The sequence below is a fragment of the Ranitomeya variabilis genome, unplaced genomic scaffold (assembly GCF_051348905.1).
Source record: "Ranitomeya variabilis isolate aRanVar5 unplaced genomic scaffold, aRanVar5.hap1 Scaffold_489, whole genome shotgun sequence".
Lineage (NCBI taxonomy): Eukaryota > Metazoa > Chordata > Amphibia > Anura > Dendrobatidae > Ranitomeya > Ranitomeya variabilis.
The window spans coordinates 37,501-42,500 of NW_027508149.1; positions in this window are offsets into that span (position 1 = coordinate 37,501).

A 5,000-nucleotide genomic window follows, 5' to 3' on the forward strand; every position below is an offset into this window, starting at 1 on the left:
CACCGCGGGGGGTCCTCGACCCACCGGCGGACGGGCGCGAGGAGTGGGAGAGGGGGGCTGGCCGTCGGGGTCCGCCGCGGCTCCGGCACAAGCCCCAGCGACCCGGAGGTCAAGCGCGGGGCATGGTCGGCCTGGCCGTGTCGGCGTCGCCCTCCGGCGTAGTCCCTTGTCCCGGGCTCTTGCCCGTAACCTCAAAGGTGACCGACCGAGCGGCGTCTCCCCCCGAAGCCGTGTCTCGACTGTTGAGAACAGACGAAGTCCGGTGCGGCAATACGCCGGGTACTCCCTTCGCCAAACTCGTGCCCCCCTTCGATTCGTCTTTCCTTCTCCATCCTCCCTTCTCGCTCCGGGGCGTCCGCTTGGTCTCTCTCTCTCGCTCTCCCTCTCGCTCTCGCGCTCCCTGCCGAGCCGCCTCGGAGGACGGCGGACGAGGGGAAGGCGACGGCGTTCGGCCGCGGGGCACACCGCACGGTGAGAACCCACTCGCCCGCCTCCCCGCACGTCTGTCATCCCCCCACTATCGTAGGGGCTCGGGAAAAGACTGGAAAACGCGGAGCTCGGCGGTGGCGTGGAAGCGCCACCCACCGCCGCCGCTCTCGCCGATGCCCACCGCGGAGGCCGCCCTTCGGACGCTGGGGTGCGGCGCGGGCCTCCGCGGACGAGCTGCGCATCTGGAAGTCAAAGGGCCGCCCTCGGAGAAGATCGTTGTGCTGCCCCGCGCGGGGAGCGATTCGGACGGCGGGCCCCCACGCCGAGGTGGGTGGGCGCCCCTCCGTTCGCCCGTGCGGGTCGTCGGACCGCTGCCGTACCACGGTTCGGGTCAAACTCCCCACAGCTCGGCCGCCTCCGTCCGTAGACGGGAGGGCGACCGCCGGCGTGCGCGCCCAAGGACGAGTGCCTGAAACCCGGGGGGGGTAACAGAGGAAGGAGACCGCCCGCCGTAAACCGACGCGGGCTCCAAAGCCCGGGCCGAGCGAGCGGCACCACCTCCCCACCCGGGAGCGCTGAGCCAGATCGATCGGAAGAAAGGGCAGGGGCTCGGGTGGAACCCCTGCCTCCGTTCTTCCCCTCGGGGGAGACGGGGAAGAAACGTGCCCCTGGAGTCCTGGAAGCGAGTGTCCGGCGCGCTCCGGGCGCCCTCGAGACGGAAGCCGGGTCGCGGTGCGATTCTCTCATAGGTCTCCCCGTTGGCGCGGAAGCGGGAGACATCCGACACAGAGAAACGCCGAGCCCGCTCCGAGGGGACAAAGTCAGAAGGAGCGATCCGCCCTCCCAGAGCCCTCCTGCGGACGAGGACTCTGGATCTGCCCCCCTTCTGACGACCGTCGCCCTCAGAGGACAGGAACCCACGTGGGGAGGGTCCGTTCGGGCTCGGGCGACCCAGGAAACGCGTCTCGGACTCGGGACGGACAACCGGCAAAAGTCCCCCTGGAGCCGCGGAAGCCTGGTCTCGGCGCGAGTGCGAACTTCCATGCAAAAGGGGGGTACTCGCCAAACCGCCTACCCGAGTCGAGGAACCACGAAAACAACGGATTTTGGTCGGGGCCGAGAGGTACCTCTCTCTCCTATATCCTGCAGCTGGTGTGCAAAACTGGGTATTTGCATGGTGAGACACCGACCCCCACTTTAAGGGAACAAAGTCAAAAAGTGTCCGACCTCCTGGAGCCGTGCGGCGGATCCGGCGGCCAGAAATTTCCTCATTCCGGTTCTATTTTTTTTTTTTTCGAATTTGCGAAATTTGGAGGCCAGGCGGCGTAGCTGGGACCTGGACTAGCTCGAAACACCCTGAACCGGTGAGCGGAATCGATTTCCCAAAGTTCTACGGCTCCCGGAAGCCAAAAACAGCTCGCCGGAAAATTTCAAAGTCCCAAGGACTCTTTCTTGAAAATCAATCCGGGGGCCATGGAAGTGTCCTCGGTACAACCTCAGAGCTTTCCCCCGCCTGGAAGTCTGACAGCGGTCTGACGTTTTTCAAAGTTTTGAGCTCTCTGTTTGTTCTCAAAGTCACAAAATCGCTTTTTTTCAGTTTTCCACCCATCAGACCCAAACTTCACCCCCACTTAGGTCACTGTCTAGGGGCGCCTTACGACATATTGACGCCCCTTTAGGGTGGAAGTAGGGGAAATGGGTGATTTTTACACAAAATCGGAAATTTCTCAAAATTTTTCTAAGTGTCAAGGACTCTTCCAGAAAATCTCCCCCAGGCTCCTGGAAGCGTCCCCGGTACACCTCTGGCGGCTGCCCCCGCCTGGAAGTCCAACACACGCCTGAAATTTTCAAAGTATGAAAATACGCATTTTCATCCAAAAATTCAACTTTCCCCCCGTGCACCGCAAACTTTACCCGCATTTAGGTCACTGCCCTTGGGTGCTTTACAACATATTGACGCCCCCCTGGGGTGGAAGTAGGGGAAATGTGACATTTTTCACAAAATCGAGATTTTCTCAAAATTTTTCTAAGTGTCAAGGACGCTTCCAGAAAATCTTCCCCAGGCTCCTGGAAGCGTCCCCGGTACGCCTCCGGCGGCTGCCCCCGCCTGGAAGTCTGACACACGCCTGAAATTTTCAAAGTATGAAAATACGCATTTTCATCCAAAAATTCAACTTTCCGTCCGTGCCCCGCAAACTTCACCCCCACTTAGGTCACTTTGCTGGGGTGCCTCACAACATATTGACGCCCCTTTAGGGTGGAAGAAGGGGAAATTTTCATTTTTCACAAAATCGAGATTTTCTCAAAAAATTTTCTAAGTCCCAAGGACTCTTCCAGAAAATCTTCCCCAGGCTCCTGGAAGCGTCCCCGGTACGCCTCCGGCGGCTGCCCCCTCCTGGAAGTCTGACACACGCCTGAAATTTTTAAAGTATGAAAATACGCATTTTCATCCAAAAATTCAACTTTCCCCCCCGTGCACCGCAAACTTTACCCGCATTTAGGTCACTGCCCTGGGGTGCTTTACAACATATTGACGCCCCCCTGGGGTGGAAGTAGGGGAAATGGGTCATTTTTTCACAAAATCGAGATTTTCTCAAAATTGCACCAAGTCCCAAGGACTCTTCCAGAAAATCTTCCCCAGGCTCCTGGAAGCGTCCTCGGTACGCCTCCGGCGGCTGCCCCCGCCTGGAAGTCTGACACACGCCTGGAATTTTCAAAGTATGAAAATAATGCATTTTCATCCAAAATTCGACTTTCCGCCCGTGCCCCGCAAACTTTACCCACAGTTAGGTCACTGTCCTGGGGTACCTCACAACATATTGACGCCCCCCTGTGGTGGAAGTAGGGGAAATGTGACATTTTTCACAAAATCGAGATTTTCTCAAAATATTTCTAAGTCCCAAGGACACTTTCAGAAAATCTTCCCCAGGCTCCTGGAAGCGTCCCCGGTACACCTCCGGCGGCTGCCCCCGCCTGGAAGTCTGACACACGCCTGAAATTTTCAAAGTATGAAAATACGCATTTTCATCCAAAAATTCGACTTTCCGCCCGTGCACCGCAAAATTCACCCTCATTTAGGTCACTGCCCTGGGGTGCTTTACAACATATTGACGCCCCCCTGGGGTGGAAGTAGGGGAAATGTGACATTTTTCACAAAATCGGAAATTTCTCAAAATTTTTCTAAGTCCCAAGGACACTTTCAGAAAATCTTCCCCAGGCTCCTGGAAGCGTCCTCGGTACGCCTCCGGCGGCTGCCCCCGCCTGGAAGTCTGACACACGCCTGAAATTTTCAAAGTATGAAAATAATGCATTTTCATCCAAAATTCGACTTTCCGCCCGTGCCCCGCAAACTTTACCCACAGTTAGGTCACTGTCCTGGGGTACCTCACAACATATTGACGCCCCCCTGTGGTGGAAGTAGGGGAAATGTGACATTTTTTCACAAAATCGAGATTTTCTCAAAATATTTCTAAGTCCCAAGGACTCTTCCAGAAAATCTTCCCCAGGCTCCTGGAAGCCTCCTCGGTACGCCTCCGGCGGCTGCCCCCGCCTGGAAGTCTGACACACGCCTGAAATTTTCAAAGTATGAAAATAATGCATTTTCATCCAAAATTCGACTTTCCGCCCGTGCCCCGCAAACTTTACCCACAGTTAGGTCACTGTCCTGGGGTACCTCACAACATATTGACGCCCCCCTGGGGTGGAAGTAGGGGAAATGTGACATTTTTCACAAAATCGGAAATTTCTCAAAATATTTCTAAGTCCCAAGGACACTTTCAGAAAATCTTCCCCAGGCTCCTGGAAGCGTCCTCGGTACGCCTCCGGCGGCTGCCCCCGCCTGGAAGTCTAACACACGCCTGAAATTTTCAAAGTATGAAAATAATGCATTTTCATCCAAAATTCGACTTTCCGCTCGTGCCCCGCAAACTTCACCCACAGTTAGGTCACTGCCTTGGGGTGCCTTACAACATATTGACGCCCCCCTGGGGTGGAAGTAGGGGAAATGTGACATTTTTCACAAAATCGAGATTTTCTCAAAATTTTTTCTAAGTGTCAAGGACGCTTCCAGAAAATCTTCCCCAGGCTCCTGGAAGCGTCCCCGGTACACCTCCGGCGGCTGCCCCCGCCTGGAAGTCTGACACACGCCTGAAATTTTCAAAGTATGAAAATACGCATTTTCATCCAAAAATTCAACTTTCCGCCCGTGCCCCGCAAACTTCACCCCCACTTAGGTCACTTTGCTGGGGTGCCTCACAACATATTGACGCCCCTTTAGGGTGGAAGAAGGGGAAATTTTCATTTTTCACAAAATCGAGATTTTCTCAAAATTTTTTCTAAGTCCCAAGGACTCTTCCAGAAAATCTTCCCCAGGCTCCTGGAAGCGTCCCCGGTACACCTCCGGCGGCTGCCCCCGCCTGGAAGTCTGACACACGCCTGAAAATTTCACAGTATGAAAATACGCATTTTCATCCAAAAATTCAACTTTCCCCCCGTGCACCGCAAACTTTACCCGCATTTAGGTCACTGCCCTGGGGTGCTTTACAACATATTGACGCCCCCCTGTGGTGGAA